Source organism: Camponotus floridanus, unplaced genomic scaffold (genome assembly GCF_003227725.1).
Source record: "Camponotus floridanus strain SB8 unplaced genomic scaffold, Cflo_v7.5 scaffold25, whole genome shotgun sequence".
Classification (NCBI taxonomy): Eukaryota; Metazoa; Arthropoda; class Insecta; order Hymenoptera; family Formicidae; genus Camponotus; species Camponotus floridanus.
Genome location: NW_020229381.1, coordinates 1308277 through 1330266, shown reverse-complemented (window position 1 = coordinate 1330266; position 21990 = coordinate 1308277). Strand labels below are relative to the sequence as shown.

Genomic DNA, 21990 nt, shown 5'->3' with positions numbered 1-21990 from the left:
TCACAGTGATATGCGGGTTCGCCCAAAATTCCCGGCTAATCTCGAAATCAAACGACCAGAAAGGACATAAAAATGCTTTATCGCTGGTGACCGAAATGCACCAAACTCCCACCCCTCACCTTTTGATCGTCCGCTTCAAGATCGTGTATCGTAGCATCATGATGCATCGTGGATCCTCTTGTGGAGGAAAGGAGTGTGTTTGTTATTCTATTTTTTAAATTTAGATCACATTGACTATATGAAACATCTGTTTTATAGCAGTAATATATAGAGTAATTAATTATATTTGTTGTGAGATATTAATATTACTAATAGAAAAATGCATTTATTATTTATATTATAGAATACTTATTAACGATAATTAAATTAATGTGCTAATTATTATTATGCATCTGATGCTTTATTCTCAAATTAAAAATAGCATCTCGCCATATTTAAATCTTGTCATATTTAAATCTGTTTTGGAGTCAAGATAATATTGATAATTTTCATAATCACGATTATTGTCGAACAAATTTACTCAAAAGCAGAGAGGAGAAAGGTGAAAAATGTGTCGAATATATCTTTGAATTAGTGCGAAAGTATAAGATAGAATAAGCGTTACGCGGTATAAGTTGGATACTGAAGATGGGATTGTGTATCAAGTGAATCCTCTGTCTTGATATAGACCACCATGGGTGTGCTGGGTCCAACAAGTAGACCTTAAATCGTCTTCGCACCAGGAGGGCGACCGATACCCTCGATACCGCTTAAAATATCCACGACCTAAGATATCTCGATCGAGCGTGTACGGTATATCATTTTGTTGCGTATAAAATCGATATCGCTTCGTCTTTAAATCATTTAAGAAAATACAAATAGTGTGTTACTACCAACTGGACTTCAGGAAATACGATCTTCTCACGAGAAGTAATTACAATCTAGATAAATGAAATAAGCGAGCAAAAATTTATTAAATTATCTAGATTTGAATACCAATAACATATTACTGTAATTATTAATTATTATATCATATGAAAAAGATAAATTATTAATAGAAAAAAATAATAAAACAGAAAAAGAATTTTACAAATAAATATATTTAATGCAGACTTTATATAACAGATTAAAGTAGCTGCTACAGCTATGATTTTATCATATGGTTTGCGCTTAAGGTGTATCTGACATTTAATGCACCTGCTTGTTTCGCGTCGATATTCGCGCATTCAATGCGCGTCCGGCTGGAGGAAGTAATTTGATCGTCGTATAGATATGCGAGTATACAAGTCGGGTGTCGAAAAAAGTTATGACACTTTACGATCGGGCTCGATTTCTCGAAATAAGATTCTTCTTCGGCGCGTTATCCCGTTGTGCTGTACGATCGAAACCCGAATTCGATGGTGGACTTTGAAAGTCGGACTTCGAAGGAGAATACATGGATCAGGTGGCGTTCAGGAATGCGAAAGGCTTTGACGTGAAATATAAGGTAGTAGCGATCCGGACTCACTGACATCCCGGCAGAACAGGACTGTAAGCAACCTAGATCCTCATCGTCCTCCGTTCTGGGAATACATTCCGCCGACCATCAACGATCTTTAACTGTTAGAATCAGTTTCAAATATCCTGATAAACATGGAAAGATTTCGAAAGTGATATTCATTATACTTGCAAAAATTGGTCGAATGAAATTATGATGCGAATCTGTGATGCAATTAATTTATATTAAAACTTGATATTGTTGAATAGATGCTAATTAAATAACGTATTTCGCAAACTCATAATTAATATAGAAATTATCATAATTAAATAAGTACAATATCAATGTTATTATCTTGTATGCAATTAAGATCTTCTTGATATAACTGCATTTTTTGACCACGGAAATGTCAAGTGTCAGAGATGCTACAGGTATTTAATTATTTTATACCGTGTAATTTTGCGGTGTAATTTCCTATAAATGTTTGCCTCACCTGTAAACACCAGCGTCGTTTTCGAATAGCGTGTTGAATGCAAAAAATACAGAGGCACGATATTTCTCCGAGGCGAACAGGCCCGCGAACGGAAAGCTTTTCATTCGTGAAAAGTGGGAAATTGCAGAAGCGGTATCGAACGACGGGTCCATCGTGCCGTGAATCGACAAATTGCTTTTCATTGCCGCGATATAATCACGGATTCAGGTGTCGCCCTTATTACCGGCACGACCGGTGGATGGGTTCACGAGGGCGTAACTGAAAAGGGTAAAGGGGAAGGCCGCACAGTGGTACGCGGGGGAGTAACGCGCGGCAGCAACAAATTGAGGTTTTGAGGAGGAAAAAAAAGCACTTGCCATCGTTTCGCTAAAGGGAAACCCATTGATTTCCCTCATTCAGCGCGGCGCGATAATTAAATGCATTTTATACAGTTCTTCGGCGCGGCCCGGCATAACGTCGAGTAATTAATAGACATTTAAACTTTTTAATAACGAACGCTTTTATGCGCGCAGCAACCGGGTTTCCTCGTAATTATGGCCGGTGAATGGATCTGTTACATTTGACTTTTAATGCCAGCGGATCAAGTGGTCGCGCGCGACGCATTCGCATTTCGCGACACTTATCAACGCGCGCTAATGACGAGGCAAATTTTCGTAGCAAGAGTCCCCCGGAGCATATTTTCTTTCTATCACGCGTGCACCGTTAAGAAAACGAAGAATGAGTCAGAATCGCGCGATATCCTTATGTAATCATCGACTCTAATGATGTATCCCTTCAATGAATAGTTTCAGAATGAGTAAACGCGGAAGCAATTATCAAATGATGATTAATCATACATCAGTATGTGAATAGCACTGTATTTAATTACTTCTCCAGAAATGTATATATACTTTATTATGCATTATTTAATACTACATAAAAATCAAAAAGTTTCCCTTTATTTCTATTATTTACAAAAAGAATAAAATTGGATTGTTTTATCACATTTCGAATAGGTCTTATTATTTTTCAAAATTTTTAGGAAATTGTAATAAAATAATAAAAATAGAAAATATAAAGAGAAAGAGTGGATCATTTTTTTTAATTTCTTATGATGATGACCATCTCAGGATAATTCAAAATTCTCCAGTCGACGAATCTACACGTCCAAAACGAATTCTTTTATCCACGTACCAGTGCGTGTACATATCGTGTACCCACACGCGCGACCAATGACATATATCTCGAGTGTGCACCGTCCAAGAAGCAGAAACTCCAGAAGTGTCACCGAGAGCGAACTTAGGTCGCTCGACCTGGGGGTTCGAGAACGATACCGCTTACACATTGTTGACCCGTGGTTAATATATCGTCTCCTCCACAAGGCAAGAGGTTCTCAGTCCCTGCTATCGAGCTATTGATGCCATATATCTTGATTCGAAATCCAAGACACGATCTTGGAAACCGTGATATGAATATGGCGTGAAATCTCTCTATACGTGTCCGATGATTTTTAATCTTAGAATCGAATTGGTTTTTTGGAATCGAGTTTACGTTTATTTCCGAGTCTCTGTATATATGCCGTTGTTACATGTCAAATAAAATAATTGTTAATATAATCACAGTAATTAATATTTATATGTGTTTCTTTTATATCAACACTATTAAGAAAAATATATAATGCATATATTATAAATATAATAATAATATATTATTAATATTATGTTATTATTTAATAACTTTAGTATCGTAATATATATTATAAAGAGAGAGTGGATTATATATAATGTTTCTTATAAAATAAAATGTTCAGAGAACCTTAGTATTATTACATTACTATATTAAGCAAAATTCACATAATAAATCAATAATATTTATTAATTGCTGTTGTAATCAATAATTTATTGGTCCATGAGATCAGTTTTGAAAATTCATGTAACAATGTAGAAAATCTTCAAATGCCACAGAAATGTTCAGCTGCTGGCAAATGGCAGCTTTGCAGACTTGCGAGTTCTCTTGGCGAGAATTCGCGGGGAAAGTTGCGCGCAATTGGCTGATCATTAAATTGAGAACCAATATTGGCAAGGTTCTGCCGCGCAGCTGCCAAGAACATAAACATACGAGACTCGTATACCCGGTCGAAGGACCCACCGATGGTACATGCATACGTACATGGGTGTATTATATATACATACACAGCGGACGCACAGTGTAAGAGCGGGACGTGGCCGTGCGCGCGGTGCAAAGCACTAATTTGTAACCAAGTTGTCGCCCTGGTTTGACACTGCAGTAAATACGAGGGTGATAGCGTTGTATATCACTGGTCTCCACCAACACTACCGTCTACCACCGTAGCGCAACGCCGAATACTGGTCGTAAGATTCGCATGGCCGACACACCAATCAGCTTGTTGTGTCGCCCAATACCTTCTCTGCATTTGCGAATATTTTTTTATTATTTTTTAACGCACCTATAAGTGCGTCAAAAAATAATAAAAATCGGACAACTGTCATTTGCTCAAAAACGCGCGATTGAACTTGAGAAAGTTATTTAGTTCATGTTAATGATTTCGATATTTTGGAACAAGGAGCACTTGGTGAATTGAAAATTACAGAATAAATTTTATACGATATTTATATGATAGAGAGATGTTCACTCTCTCTTATTCTTGAGTGACATTTTCCCTTGTGTGTCTGTGTATTCTCGTGTATTAATTGAAATTCAATAATTGTATTAAAATAAGTACATTGAGTTAAAATTTAACAATAACATGAACGAATTTTATGGACTGATGCATTTTTCTCAGTATATCTGATAAAAGTTAATAGAAATTTAAATTGTAATAAATGCCAAATTAGTTTTAGATTTTGATTTATAAATTAATCTGTACAATTCGTTATATAAAACAAATCTGACGGATGAAAATTTTTAGAATAAAAGAAGGAAGTTATTTTGTGCTTATAAGAAAAACTTTATTTTTGCAAATTAAAAAATTATCTCGTAGATTTTATTATTTTATTTTATAGATTTTATCAACAACTTTCAATTCAATTTGCAAATAAAACTGCTATGAAAATAGATAAATTAATAAACGTTGCAATTTCGACTATTTAATAATCACGTTCATAATCGTGATACAAAAGCAAACGTCGATAATGCGTTGACAATAATGCCGATTCGGCCTTAACTTTAATGCAATGGTCTCTCGTATCGAGGACTGGGAATGCCATAACTAAGAAGAAGAGTTCTCCGACAATTAACAATCCGCTCCAGGCTCGTATATCACCGTCGACATGACCGAGATAGCAAGCCTCTTCGAAAGTCAGCGATTTAACGTCCGCAATCGTTAATCGCGCGTAGTAATGGTCGTCGGCGCGCGTCAATTGCCTCGTATAAATATATCCAATCGCTGATTCGATCTCTCGTATATGGCTCGTAACACTGAATCGATCGGCTTAATGCCTGATGCCTCTCGTTTATCTCTCATATAATTATTTTCTCGAATCTCGTATGCGTCTTATGACTGTATCATATCGCAGTATTCAGAGGATAAAAAATGAACGTAGATAAATTTAAATATTTACTTGTACTATATTAATAGTATTATAAATGTATGTCTGATGTAAATACTTTTTTCAGAAAATGTTATAATCTCCTACGATCGCAATTAAAAGTTATATGCGCAAGTAGGATTTATACAAATCTTTGAAGTGCCATGTTCACGCAAGAAAATTATGCTTACGATCAATAAAGAAAAATTTCTCGGAAATAAACAAGGAGAGAAAGAGAGAGAGAGGAGGGAGGGAGGAACAGCGAGAGGCAGTATTATGTATCGCTCTGAGAAACTCTTCTTAAAGAGTCGTGTAATTGATTTTCAGGGTAGATTTAAGACGCGGGTGGGGAATGTATCAGAAAAGCTGCGGGCGGATCGTGCGCCACGCTCGTTGCCTTCCTCGCCGATTAAAAATGTATCCGACAATAGAGGCTTTACGTCAAACGTCCAAGGCAGGAATTTTCCTCATTCGCTTTCCTCACGAGGAGCGAGGCGAGCGGTTAGTAACCGAGTTCGACGAGGAGCGCGGGATTCGCGGGGGAAGGAGGTTAGGTGGATAGAAATTCGTTATTAAAATTAATTATTCAGATCGGTAAAATGGCGATATAAGGCGCACCGACGGTGGCGGCCGTTTCGACGAAATGAATCGTAAATTGGACCTGGTGCAGATCCAACCCCCGTAAGCGCATCCCCCATCCCTTCTCCCCTATTAAACCCACCATCACCATGGGAGCCTAGCCCTAACCCTTTGCTTTTACTTATTAACCACCCTGATTTATACGCGATTGTGCGTGAGCGAACTTTTTTCATTTTGTCCTTCTCCTCTTCTTTTTTCCTACCTTTAAGTGCTCGGCGTCTTACGTTACTTATTCTTTAGCGTTTATCTTACCGGTTTATCGATATATCATTTGATAGCGATGATGGAAATAAGTCAATTCTCGAAGTAAAATGTAATTTGGCAATTTTGGAACTCTTTGTCATTAAATGTCGAATTCGTCGTGTTAAGATACATGAAAGCTTCAAGTTTATTAAACTTTCGGAAGTCTCGCGAATCAGTCCGATTGAAAATCCAAAGAATGTCTTAGTCTCGGATCTTTAATGCTCCTTATCTTCTCTTACTTCACAGCGGTTCTCAGCTACGCTCCTGTAGCTTCCGCGTGAGCGGCTCCTGATTAACTCGTACAATCCCTCCTCTCTTCTCCGACTCCCGCGAATCTCTGATTTGCATGAGCAAGGAATTCCTTCGGTTTAAACCCCCGAAGCTCCCTCTGTCTACCTCTATCTATCTTCCTCCGTTTCTCATACCATGTACATTCTCGCATCCTCGTTGGATCCTCTCGCAGCCGCTCTTCACGATCCTTCTCCACGCTCCTGGATACGAGCTCCGACTCGGCTCGTTCAGCCACCGGCGATTCGGGCAAGCCCTATCGAGAGCGCATTTTAATGCGAGTCTAATTTTCGATTTAATTTCGGTAAAAATGATCCAGGCTCTTGGCCGATCCCGCGGCGGGAGAAGGCGGAGGAGACCGATTCGCCCCGCTTCAACCCCCTGAGTAGCCCCCGCTCCCGTCATTTCTCTTTACCCTTCTCAGCCATCCTCTCTCATCTTTCTCTCCGTCTCTCTTCGTTGCCGACGAAAGTTCTCCCCGCAAAAACCCATTTGCATAACGTTTCCGTCGCCTTCCCGGGATGAAAACGAGCGGACGCCCTCCGGCTGTGTGTGCATATACATATCCGTATCTTTAGGTATACGCAGGTAGCCATCAAGGTGTGTGCGCAACCGTATATATAATAAGTGACGCGACTGTTGCTCCGATGCAATGAAACACATAGTCAACGTGGAATGTATCATGGTCATCTCGTGGATGCGACGCTTAAAAATTTTGATCGTACGATTATTATATTATTCTCAGGAGAGAGAAATATACTTTCTATAACTTAAACAATAGCAATAATAAACGAAACGATGCGTGTATATGTATATCTCATTATTGTACATTAATGTTAAGCCGTATTATATATAAGCGTAATTATGAGGATAATTATAAATTTTCTCATTTGCGTGGAATAAATTAAAATAACGTTAATGTGGGTGGCCTTTCAGCAATGAGAGTGCGTCTTAGTTAAGACGGTTATTTTCAGATTAAGATTTGTTCTTAATGCAAATGAAGATATGGACGAGTAAATACTGCTTTAGTGGAGAACCACTGTCTGGATGAGGGAAGAAAGAATGGACTTAAAACACAGGGAGAGAAAGCGAATAAAATTTTATATCTTATATAAAAGACGAAAGGGTTCTCGCTGAACACGGCGCAATTTGTAGCCAATATTATTTTATCGTGGTACATTTTTTAATTACTTCGCTCCGACGTGCTCAACCTTTCTACACCATTGACTCGGCAATCCGGTGTCTTATTAAACAATGGCGGATGGCATCCAAATACCTCGGAGAATCGTATTTTACACTTTCCACACAGTCATATTTTACTTTTCGCACTTTATACGACAACTTTGTTTCATTGCGAATAAATCTTCATTTACTCAATTAACTTTTATTTAGTTTACCACCGAAGTGAGATGAGGATCTCTGCAATTTAGAATATATTCATGTAAGTTTTCCAAATTAAAAATATAAACTTTTCTTTTGAGATACTGCTTATTACAAAATTTTAGACATTGAAAATAGCTTACTTGCAAAATCAAATGTTGAAAAAAGAGATTAGTCTCAAAAATAATAAGAATTAGCAAATGGAAAATCACAATCTGGTTAATGCAGACTGAAACCTATGTTATTCTGAATGCAAATAATTTATTAACTCTATATTTTTTAATGATAAACTTGTTTTTCTATCTTGCTCTATTCAATTTCTTTCAGTTAATATTTCATTCTCTCATTTCATTGCTTCATTTTTTCGCTTTATTAGTTCCTGCAAATTACCGCAGGCCAAAGAAATCAAGAAAAAGCGATGAAATTCGGTGCCAGGGTGTGCACGTCGAAGCGAACCGATGAAATTCAGACGAGGGATAATTTTTTAACGTTATTACCCGTCGGGGTACGTTGCGAATCGGTTCGCCACCGCCCTGTCGACGCCTTCGTCTCTGTAGCCACCCACCCTTCGTTGATTGGCAATTTCGCGTCTTGAATTTTTATCCAGCTCAACGGCACGAAGGGGGTGGAAGAGAGGTTCCGCGCGCGCGGCGCCGACAACCCCTTCGTTTTTAAATTATCCGCGAGATTAATCAAGGCGTCATTTTTCACGTCCAATTTGCAATAGAAGAGAAGGCGCAGCGGAGGGACGACGAGAGAGTCGCCACGCAGAAAAGCAAACCTTATTCTTAATTGATATATTCTGAATTAATTAATCCTTCCGCTGGGACGGTCCAGCGGCGGCCAGCGAGTGCAACTGGATAAAAGGGGGATGACTGGTCGGATCCCCTTTACTTAATTAGTGCCAGCCGTAAATTTCTTTCATTGGACACTTTTTTCTTCGATTATTAGCGCATACATCTTCCGGCAACCCCTTATTGGCTTGGCAACCCTTCCGTTGGATGGCCGACATCTGCCGACCGACGTTAAGGATATCGAAAACAGTCGAAAGATTCGGAAGCTGTGTTATAACAAAAAAATACATACACATATCATTGTGTCATGTATTTTGTCAAGAATTTTTATCGCATAAGTTTGTGCGATATAAAATATCGGAGGATCAAAAATTAAACATTTGCTTATATAATAAATCAAAATTGATTAATATATGTAACATACTTTTCATCAAGAATTATATGCAATTATTATAAGCTAATAGTATGATTCTCAACTATAAATATATCGCATGATCTTGTGATAAAAAGAGTGACTTTCGCGCAGTGTCCCGTGGGAAAGCGTGCCTTTTGCGATGTTAGAGACAAAAGGAAGCAAATGGACGTGAAAAAAGAAAACAGCCTTATGGGAAGCCAAGAGAGAAAGGACAAAATCGAATGAAAGAAGGACGTGGTGATCGGCCGATGAGGGAACGGGAAACATCGATGTAAAAAGCTTGGCGACAAACGCGGTTGCCGCAGCCACCAAGGAGAGATCGTCTTTGTCGGCAATCCTGCTAATTAGTTTAGTAACTTATCGACTCTTCGCCGCACGTTCACTACCACGAAATCGCACACGACCGATGAAACTTAACATTGACGGGTTACCATATGGTCGAGATATAATTCAGATGTACCCTTGAAATTAATCCGATTCCCTTGTAATCAAACAGAGAGAAAAGTAAGATAAAGAACGCGCTAGAAAATGAGAACAGAATGATTGGAACGTGAAATATAAACTGCGCAAAATAGTTAATTTCGCGGAAATAAAACTAATCAATAATAAAATACAAATTAAGTTTCTATTACTTTTCGAGGAAAGATTATGTTGTACTAATTCTATTGACGCAAGATCAAGCTGATGGATTTATCAATTAATTTTTCATAATTTATACCAAGAATATATTTTATTAGAGAATCACGTCAATCAATTAATATTCCTATAAAAGCAATTCTATCTACAATTGTTATTACAATTACTATTTTAATAAATCTAAAAAAGGTCGTTTTTGGCGATTTGGAAAATAACAATTGACTTTAAAAACGTATATTATTGTTCCCTCTTCTTAAATATTTGCCACTAATAGTGAAAGTTACTTTCTAAATAACAGTGGAATCCAGAAGATGGCAAGTGCCACGTCACAGAAGCTGTGTTAATTGTCCTTATTGCCCTGTCTGCCTTTGACATATTAGTGTATAGGCGGAGGCGTTGGCGATACTGAACGTCGACACGGTGGATAAACCGGAAACGGCAAATGCACGCGACACACGGCAACATATCGGAAACGGCGATGCGGCGCAACTTGTTGTGAGCATCTACCTATTTCATGATGTTTCCAAGCCTTTAGGCAAAGTTTCGCTCCCTGATATTCGACACCGTCAGTGATCCTCAATATACATTATCGATTTATCTATATATCTATATTTGAATATTGAAAAAGGAAATTTATACTACAGATTATAATATACACAGTAAGCTCCACTTTATATTGCCGATAATTATACAAAATAATAAATGAATAATTTATAAGCTAATATTAATCGATATATTAATACTTTAACTATTTTCGTTCAATTAATCTTATAGCATTATGAGATATTAAAAGTATCAGAAAACAAAATTTCAGAAATTAATTATATAAGACCATATATTATCGCATCTGAGGACTTTGAAAACAAGTATAGTCAATATGATTGTCAAAAGACAAAGCAAATTTAATAATTGGAGGTCGTCATATCGAGCTTTCGAGACGGACCGATGAGAACCACTCCGGATCCGGTAACGAACGGGAAGTAGCGTCGGTGCGTTGACAATAGTAATTATTGTTGATACTGAAATTTCAATTTTGCAATTGATGCAACGTCTAGAAAGCATCGGTGCGCCTGTGTATACAAGGACGCAGGCTCGTATAAAGCCCGTGTGTACGTGTGTATATACACACACACGTGACCACAGAGAGGCAAGCGGTAGACTGCGGAGACGCGAGCCAGCCAGAAACCATCATAAAGGTTCGGTTCTCCCTTTGATACGCGTACGGTAACGTATTTAGTTAGACATATCATTCGGTTTCCATCTATTGTACTCCCGGCGAACAAACTTCCTATTTGTTTGAACGTTGTAGCCCACACACACCCCTCCACCCATCCGATTTTACCACCCGCGTCCCACGTGGCCAAGGAATGAGGCGTGCATGCCACTTATCAAGGAATAAGCTCGCTATTGTAATTACCTGCAAATGACGTTTTGCCTCGCGGTGAAGTTGCAAACGAAAATTGGTCCTTTTGCTCGGATTCGTTCAGAAGTAATAATCAAGACTGCCATCTGGTGTGTTCTCATTATTTTCTGATTTTTTTTATTTATCTTCTGCAAAGTATATACAGAATCGAGTACTTATAATTTTATATATTTTTTTAAATATTTCAACGAAACTATTTTTTAATAAGACTACCAATTCTCTCGTAGAATTAACATAAACTATTTATATCGCACTTTGTTGAAAAATTTATATTAAAATCCTCTATCAAGACATTTGATTTTAGACAGTTGACTGAAATTTATCTCTTAGCTTAGTCAGACTGATGGTTGAAGTCTGGTCACTTCAAGAATTGACCACTTCTTGTTCATCTTTGCTCGATCTGCGGAATCGGGAGCACTTAAGTTTACTTAATTATTGCGTAAACAATTAAGAAGGACTCGCTCGCGTCGGACATCTAAGTGATGGTTAAGTCTGAGAGATTCCCGAGACGGTTTTATATATATCCGCGGGGTTCTTAATAGCAAAGACGACCCGACTAACGACCGACAGCGGCATACCGAGTCCTTCGGACTTGCGGGCTACGTGCCTCAATAGATTCATCGAATACTATCGAAGGAATTTCGCAAACAATCCCGACCAATCGACACACAATCTTGGGAACCGCTCCGCGGATCGCCTCTCGAAATGTACGCAATCTCGTTGGGTTATATGTTATGATATCGGTTCACCAATTATCGGACAGTCAAAATAATGATATCAGAGCTATTCTGTAACTTTTCAAATGCATGCGTAATAATTATATACTTAATATAATATTTCGTAAATTAATTACAGAAAAGATCTGCTGAAATTTTCTCATTCGATTATTATTCGCCTAATTTATTAAATCAAATTTATATTAATCAAAATTTGTTTAATCTTCATACTTATATATTTTTAAAGAATATATTATCAAATATTCTATAATATTTTATATTAAAATTTTATATTAAATATTCTATAATAAATATTCTATTGTACAATATTTTATATTAAAAAAAATAAATATAGGATATATATGTGTATTTCAAAAAAATGCTTTGCACGTGTAAATATTAATCTTTCAACTTATATTTTATCTGTATATAATGACCTTTACATTTTTCGATCGGTTAATTTTGCTATGGCGGTGTCGAATCATTAATATGAATGCAATTTTCAGGTCGACCAAATCGAAGAATCGAATCCGATGCCCTTGCGAATAGTGACCGGTGTGAGAAACGCGTCGGTCGGTCTTAAATCAAGGAGGCCCTAATTCCAGCAAGAAATCGTCGCGGGGCGTTGTTCCCAGGATCAGCTGGCCGGCTGACGGCATTTCTCAGACATACCCATCGTACCTCATCGACCGGTTTCGACTGGTAACAAGATAGGCTCTTCCCTGATGATCTCTGGCGAACCTCAATACATACCTCTACAATTTGCTCCAATTTTGTGAACTGTCGTGCCGCAATTGATGATTTATGCGGATTAATACTTGAATGGATGATTGTAAGTCTGTCCAAATTGACATATCGTCAGAAAGATTATTTTATATGATATTTCATTCATTAATTTAATTTACTTAGCATCTAACAATTTCTATCAATCAATTCAATCTTTTAAAATATAAACGAATAATATATTACACGTAAAGCAGGATGGATAACTCTCAAAAGGATATTTTTTAAAGAGTCAAAACCGATTTAAAGAAATCTATCACAGATATATCCCGGATCTCAAGCATATGGTATACGCCTCGTTGGGGAAATAATTAGCGCGATTTAATGACATTAAAGAAAAGTCGAGATTCAAGGGCACAGATGCGGCTCAATCAATGCCGCATACTCGGAGCTGCACGCTCGACCTAGCCAAGGACGCAGCCAACAGTCACTTGCATTCTACATGTTCTTGTCTTATCTGCTGGTATAATGCAGGTGATCCCCTCTGCTCAGGTGAGCGCGACTCAGGAAGGGTGACACTGAACCGACGACATTTTCTGGATGCGCACGCGGTGACACTCCCGCTGTCAAGCTCTGCAGGAACTCGGGATACGCGAACACGAGCGGAAAACTTGATCGTAAAATCCAGTAGCGTGGAAAAATAGAGAACGCTAAATTGTGTGTGCAATATCAAAACTTTTGTGATGTTTCTTTAGAATTTTGCAATTTTTTCATACTCTATGAACGAAACTTTTTTATAATATTAGAAAACTTATCACGAGAACGACTGTTTATGTTGTACGAAATTATCACGAATTTGCAAAATTATGAGAAACATAGAAATGCAATTATTTCTTGTTTATCGATTTTCTCTCTCTTTCTCTCTTCGAGGATTTGATTATTTCAGTTTCATTTCTGCGCCAAGACGAGCAAGATTATTCCCCGCCGATTTCTCGCGAAGATATCGTCTGCGCGATATCAAACCTGCGCTGTTCGTACCGAATGTTCGCGGAATCCGTTTTCCTGACGGATTAATCCGCTCTTCGGGCGCCGAATCCATTTGAGAGTATCCTCGCGGCGTAAGTAGGACGCGGCTTAAACCCTTCTTTCTGTTTCCTCCATTCGACCTATTGTCGCAGAGCTAAGCACAGATTTATTATCGCGCTGAAACCTACTTCTCCCCCTCCTTCTTCTCCTCGTCGTCGTAGATACCACCCTTCGCTGTTTCCTCCTCTTCCAACAGCACTCCTTGCTAACCGGTCTTAGTCTCGTAAGAGAAATACATTCATCGAGTATTCTATTAAGAATCTGCACTCCTGCGGATGAACGAGCGAAATAAGGTACTTCCAACGTCTCCAGTTTCCTTTTCTCTACCTTTCCTTTCCTCTTTCGTATCCTCGCCCTGGCCGCCCAATTCTCTCCTCTCTCGTTCTTCTTCCATTAGTCGAATGATTTCAATCCCTTGCCTCTTACGATGTCTTACCTCGTTTAGATCACCTCGAAAAAGCCAGATTATTTCCTTTTGCGATAGAAAATTCTGCGTCACGTGATGAGATTTATTAGATAATTTTCACATGCGCAGTTTGCTTTATGTATATATTTTCTTCAATGATATGAGGTTTTGTGCGATAAACTGAAGAAAATTCAATAACTAAGAAAAGATAATTAGCCATGTACCTTCATCATGTATACGGCATCTGCGATATTATCGGACATCAGATCGCTATAAATGAACGATACTATCGGCAACGTTCAATCGAGCGAGCGTCGCAAATCACGTATATCTCGATCTTTATGAAGACTACGTTGCAAAAAATTAATTACTCTCGACTTTTACCGATCACGTCGTCGTCGCGCGCTCGTCATTAATCTCAGGAAATCCCAAATTCAGCCGCGTCAGCGTGCCAAACTCACGTCGAACACCCGGTGCACGCTACCGGATAATGATACGAGACGTGTAGCACGCGCTGCAACACATCTAGAGAGTGTCTTGCGCAGGAGGGTTTCTCGTCTCTTTCTCTCTACGCACGTTCTCTTTCTCTCTCTTTTCATTTCTCGGTCCCAAAAGAGTACAAGATGCAGCTGTTCTTCGCCACGGTTCAATTCAAACTAGTCGAGGAAACGATAATTAGCTCATTTCAATAATTGACAGACCGCTGTTGCGTTAAGCCTGATACATCTGGCATGAGCCGAAACGTTCCTCATCCGCATCAATGACCATCGCGCTATAAAGGTCTTTACAATAATAAAATGTACACCTAAACGCATGCTTATTTCATATCCGAATTGACGTCATCGACAACAACCGGAATAATTCCATTGTTTTCTCTCGTGTTTGTTCGCGTAGCATCATTCTCGGAGTTCAGATGTACATCCGAGTCTAAGTCCTCTTAGTGGCGGTGTAATCGAGACACGTTGCATCTTCTCGCGGCCTTTCTAATACTGTTTTCGCGCGTAACGACCGCGTACGCTATCGCTCGCAATTATTGCAGTTTACGCGGGCACGAAAGGCGCGGCAATAAAATCCCCTTCGCGAATTGCGAGCGAGCAAAAGGATGAAGAAGAAGGTGGATGGCGGAGAAGGGTAGCCGTAGGCGAAGATGACGGCGTGGAGAAAAGAAATCGCGTACGATGCTCTTGAGAACGGCTCGACTTGGTTCGCCTCACCTAGCGCCTTCTTCTTGCTCGTGTTTTTCCCTCTTCCGCGGCCGGCCAGGCAAATTGCACCAGCCGCGTAGGGAAAGAAAGAGAGAGAGAAACGGAGAAAGAGAAAGAGGGAGATGTCTGAAATTGAATATTACCCGCGCCGAACGACTGCGCGCACTGAAGAGGTACGATAGTGACAACGAAGAACGGTCGAAAGATCTTTTATGCACTCCTGATGACTATGGTAGATGATAGCCGGCTCTAGACACGCGACGAGTAATTGGTTGGCGATTCCAATCTATTCCGCGCTCTGAATATATCTCAAGAAAAATGCACTAAGGTACAAGAAAATAAGGTATGCAGATAATGTGGAATATGGAAATAATTGTACTGCTCTAGTTTGATATAGAATAGCTAGATATATATTTGTCAAGTAATATTTCAATTATAAAACAAAGATATCCTTTTGTAAAGAAATATATAATATATCCATATATTATTATTCTTATTATAATTATAGATTTTTACGACTCCGATATATGATTTAAGAATTATTTGATTTGACTGTAAATTTAACGCTAACGTGAGCAAATAAGCACAAAGAGAACACGGGATCTAGATATTTATTTTGATAAACAAAGTTCTAAAACACAGGTCCCATAAGTTGCTCTCATGTCATCGTAGTCATACTAACCGACGAAGGTTTCTTCTTGTAATAGCCACGATATATTACGAAAGTTTCGTTAGTTACAGTTTGACATCTTTATAAGAGCCAAACTGTTTCGAGCCTTTGGGCTCCTGCTATCATCGTTACCACTCACGAGCCATACTTAATAATAATACTACTCGATATAACGCACCATCGGCATCTAATCGTATGTTATGTGTATCAAATATATCGATATTTAGAAAAAAAAGGAAGTAATCGTTTTTGCTGTTAATCTTCAAGATTCCTATAGTTGTGTGAGAACAAAAATTATTTGAGTAATTAATGATAAAAACTGAACAAACGACAGTTGTCACGCAACACATTGCGGATATTCTAGCGCACTAATACTTCAACTTTTATTTTACCCTAACTTAGAGAATATTTCAAGTTTTTTTAATTATTATCCACACATATTTTATTATACGTGAATAGATTAATTTTATTCCATATTTATCTCGTGCAAATTTATCTATTTTATAAAAGAGTTGGGCGATTATATTAAATTTCCTTTTCTTAATACATTCCGTATTCTACATCGCTTCGGCTTGACGACGCGCTGCGCATTCATTTATTATCCCGTCTATAATTACCGTCGTCGATACCATCTTCCATATTATAAACCGTTCTAATTGTCTCGTCGGCGACTTCGTGTAACGCAAACGATCGCAATCGTCGAAACGATCGTTCTTCCGTCGTCTCACGCAAAGTCTTCGATCCACGGCGTCCATAACTCCCTTACGTCGTTCCGTCCCCCCCCGCGGATCAGTCTGCTCTCGCGCGGGGCGAGGGTGGCCAACACGAAACGGCCCCATGGAAGCCTCTTAATCGCACCCCCGTCCGAGTTTCAAAGTTTACGGGTTAAAGACCGGCTGCGTTATTAATGCACGGATTCCGTGATAGCGGCGTCCGGTCAATATATCTCGCGTTTCCGAGCGATTCTTCCGAGCGGTGCAGCTATACCAAGTCCTCTTCCCCCCTCCCCCCCCCCGACTCTATAGTCTTCGATCGATCAGTCTGTACACGTTTTCCTGAACTATGTTTTGCCTGCAAACAACAAAGCAAGAACGTATACAAAAAGAATTGTAATACGTTCCTACGTTATTACAGTATCGATATCTTAAGAGAATGAGCAATAATTCATGGCTTGAAGATATAACGATAAGAAAGTGAAAGAGAGAGAGAAAGAAAATTTTACGTTTAGGCTATTTAGATTATTATCAAAATATATAAAAAAAATTAAGAAGCTCTGTTGGTATAAATAATAAATCAATTTCTAAAAAATTATAACACATATTGGGAGAGTATATATTTTATAAAGAATATTTTTATATAAAATATATTTAAAAAATATAAAAATAATAGATTCAAACCTTTCCTTTCAAATACTTTGTATTAATAAAAACGAATAATGATAAAATTGATTTGTCTGTTTTATTAGTATTACAAATGATGCTGCATACATACTCTTTGCGCTTAATTAAAATATGTTGCGAAAAAACAAAGTCAATTTTCTGACCATCAGAAAACTCGTAAAAATATCAATACTAAGAACGTAATAATACTTGCGACGTATGAAATATTCGAATATTCTTCGAAATACGAGAAAGATATAGCGATGTAGCTCCTCTCTCGCGCTTTCCCCTTATATTTCAATTATTTTATAAAATTATTCTCGCAATTTATTCGCGCGCATTGAAATTAGTCTGTCGGACGGCCGATCTCGAGAGCATTCTGGAAGCTTGCCGCTTCTCGCATTATATTCTTTGCATAATAATTATGACGATAATGAGGGTTTACGATAGAAGCGCGGCCACCGACATGTTCCATACGCTCTCCCGCCGGTACTTTCCGCACTCCAATTTGGGATTGGCGAATGTGTTGCCTTGTCGAGTTTCGCGGGAATTTCCCACGTCTGTAACTTTTTCTCCCGGTACATCAATTCCGCAAAAACCAACTAGGTATTGTTACCTTATTACATTTGAGAACTTCTGCCAGGCGCGCCACTAGCCCTTGGCTGAAAATCATTCCCATTGCATTTACACATTTTTGTAACAATGTGCAAACATGCTCTTACGTTATGCCCTTATTAATAAAGTTATTAATGCGATGCGCAATAGTATATTGCTCTATGCGAAATATACGGTTGGAAATACTAAGATGACTTTAGATGCCTCGCGTTTTAATGCAGAGATACGTACGTGCAGGCTTGGGTATATTCATACATATATTTTCTCATTTCTATATTTTTCTTTTTATAGTAACATTTATTTCTACATACACGCAACAAAATATAGATTTGAAATAATATTAAAACATAAATTTATCACATTTCATTTTCAGATAATATATTATTATTCTTTTATACACACATATATGTATATTTAATTTATTAACTGCAAATGACTTCATTGCAACAAAATTTTCGCCGATCAAAACTTTATATAAGTCACTAGTTACCCTTCGCGTACGAGGAATCTGCATATTTCTTATTCGCTAACTTTAATAAATCTACACACCGCCGTTTTGAATTATTACGGCCTTCTGATCGCCCGCAAGCCTCCGTAGAAATAATGGGGGGGGCAAGGGGAACCCAATCCACGAATCTTCGGTACCAAGTTTAGCGGGAGGGGGGACCGCACGCTTCGGAGGATGTCGTTAAACTTCTTGAAATTGGAATGCAAACAAACCCATTATCGTAAAGTCAAAGGGGAAGACAGCCGTTTATTTAAAAGCCACGGCGCATGCATAGTGCACCCCCTGTCCCCGTAACGCGTTCCACGTGCCACCGAACGAACAGACCATCAATGCCTCGTCCGCCGCACGAGAAGTATGAAAAGTAATTAAATCCCTGTCTCGGTAGCTGTGGTCGGTTGCAAATATCGGTCTCGCCTTGAGAAATTAATATTTTATTACGAGAGACAAAAAAGATGCGAGCACATATCGCGATGACTCTTACAGATCCCTTCTCATCAGTGATATTATCTCTTTATTAATAATTAATCGTTAATTAACAAATACCGATATCATTAATCATTTATTTAATTTAAGTGATTTCATTTAAATATAACGATTTAAAAATTAAATGTATTTGTTATGACAGATATGAAAAAGCTATCAAAATTCTTTTTTTATTCGCCTTCATCCTAAATTATTTAAATCGCTATTTTATTTACTTCGATGAGCGTTTCGCTCGTTTAAGGTATAAGTTTATAATATGATTTTTAACACACGCTGACGAAGTAAGATAGATACAGCTTTTGCTATGTTGCAAAAAATGTCAGTGTTTATCGGCTGACGTACTGCTATCAACACTTCGCTGTCGTGTGGCTATTCGTGACAGAAAGATATCGTGCGAAGCTTTCAGTGCCCAACATAAATCCAAACAATCTTTAAAGGGTGCATTTATAAAAGAGTTATATCCGCAGTGTAGGCGGCAAGCTGAAAATTTTGAGGAAAAGATTTGCGAGATAAATAATAGGAAAAGTATGTGTGCATGTGTGAGCAGAGCAATTACAACGCTAAACAGATTGCGCCAGTTAAGGACTCTATTGGATAGTATAAGTTGTGAAATTCCACTTTGGATGAAAGGTGGAAGAGGCAAGCGTCTCTACCTGTGAGAAAATGATTCGTTGCATATTCTATTATCCTTAATAGCGACGTTCTCGATCTACGCCCATTGTGAATTCTACTTGGCCGCATGTGCTTGCGTCAGAATTACGGGCTTCTCGGTGTAATTTCGTAGAAACGCGCATCGATCCATGAGCAGTACGTGATTTATGTTGCGAAACTAACGTATATATACGTTTCATGTTTGCATATAGTGTATAAATAGCTATAATAATATTAATATATTGTAATAAATGTTTGCGAAGCCGAAAACGAGTATCGACAAACTTTAACGATTATATCGATCAAGGTACACTACATGTTAAGAACAGGAGAAATTAATTTATCACGAAATCACGAAAAGAATAATGTAATCAATTTATTTCTGGCACGTTTAGGGCGCACGATATCTCCCTCGAAGAATTAACGGATCTGCACACTTCGGTATCGCTTTTCTAATACGGGCATCGAGGAAGCAATCTTCCACCCACGCAATCCTAACGCTAACGAATCAAGAGTGGCAATAGTTGAGGAGAATATCTCCATCTGCGTTTCGATTCGACCGACAATCAGGTATCTAAGTAGGTTAATAAACGGGCCCAGTCAATGCTGTCGGATTCCCATAGAACCAATCGGCCGCGCATCACGCAACATCTAACGCGCCACGCAATGAATCGCACGCATCTCTAAATCTTCCCAGGATTATTCCGAAGGGAGCCAATAAATTTACAAAATTACTATTCCAAAAATTACTATTCCGTCGACAATTAACAATCTTAATAGAGTTTTTTTCGCCATATGCGTGCGTGTTGAATGTATAAATTAAAATAACATTAAGATAAAATCAATTAAATATACTAATATAAAAATTAATAAGGCACATTCTTCGGATATGGATGAGGCATTGTCCTATTCGCGCTCGAATACTTGGACGAACCTAGCGTAGACGATAATTATCCTGCTCTTAATATTACCATGTGTACTAGTTTAATTAATTTTCTGTTCTTGAGGCGAGATTACGATCTAAATTTATTCAGGCTATCAAAAATTGAGAAATCAAGGTACATCTCGCGGTCACTTTGATAGAAACACGCGGCGGAAGATAAGAATCCCCCTCATCGCAAAGAGACTAAACGAACTCTCTAAATCCAGAACAAAGAGCACGCTGCTCGATTCCCACGAAATAATAGAAAATAAATATCTGCTCGATGATTACTCTCTTCGTGCTAGTTGCGGACGTCTTCGTGACACCCCTCCTTGCCGCTTCGCGGTTCGATGCACCTGGGAAGGAGAGCCGCACACGTGTAAGCGAGACAGAAGACCCGAAGAATAATACATCAAAATGTTCCACACGCACGATTCGATTTGCAACGGCTTCCACGCTAATGGAATGCTAGAAATATCCCATCGACACTTCTACCTTTTGTATGTGGGAATTTTTATTACAGGAAAATAATAATTTCTTTTTTATTGCATATATCGCTCTAATCAAATAATGTGAACTACAAAATCTTTCAATACGACATAAGAATTACGTTAATTATTAAACTTCTATAATTTTTTATACAGATTTCAATATTATTTTATATACATAAAGATTCTTAGAGAAAATGAAATAATTTATGTAATAAATTAAAGGAAAATAATAATTAATTAATTAAATAATTAATTTTATTTCTTTATATCATCACTATAGTTGCATTATTTGATTTTTATTATATTGCCAAAACATATACTCACAATGTAAGTGTATATATGTTCTTAGTGTCTGTAGTTTGAAATGACATATCAATATATTAGAACCGTGATACATAGACTAGCAAATATCTGACCGAATCATCGTTCATCGATGACGTCTTTCGGATAGGCACGAATGACGCGGTCGAAAAGAGAATCGACCAACTGTGGAAGAAAAATTATCACCTACAGGTTTTCGCAGGAGCTGCCTAGAGAGGGGCAGGTGCGGCAATTAAAAGGGCTCACCGCCGTCATTTGTTTTCGCGGTGATCTCGTCGGTGCATCTTGCGAGCTGCTTTTATAGTCATAGTTTCCTGAGCTGAGCAGAGAGGGGTGAGCGAAGAACTGTCTGCAGTAGTGGAGCTAACCGAAGACAAGGCGCAGACCACGAGTCATTATTGTTCATGCCTGGACGCGCGTTACGCACGTTGTGATGTATAATTTAGGGCGACTAGAACGACCCGCGCCTTATATTTCGTTGAGTAACTCGATCTGATAGCATTCATGATATCGATAATAT

General features: G+C 38.3%; 1 long non-coding RNA gene across 1 annotated transcript in view; it reads left to right on the top strand.

Moving 5' to 3' along the window:
* The window catches only part of LOC112638134, a 35271-nt gene that overhangs the window by 10039 nt on the left and 3242 nt on the right, over positions 1-21990 (top strand). Inside the window, exon 2 of the long non-coding RNA XR_003122892.1 lies at positions 12517-12842. This is a non-coding gene — a long non-coding RNA (uncharacterized LOC112638134). The remainder of the gene's footprint in view (positions 1-12516; positions 12843-21990) is intronic.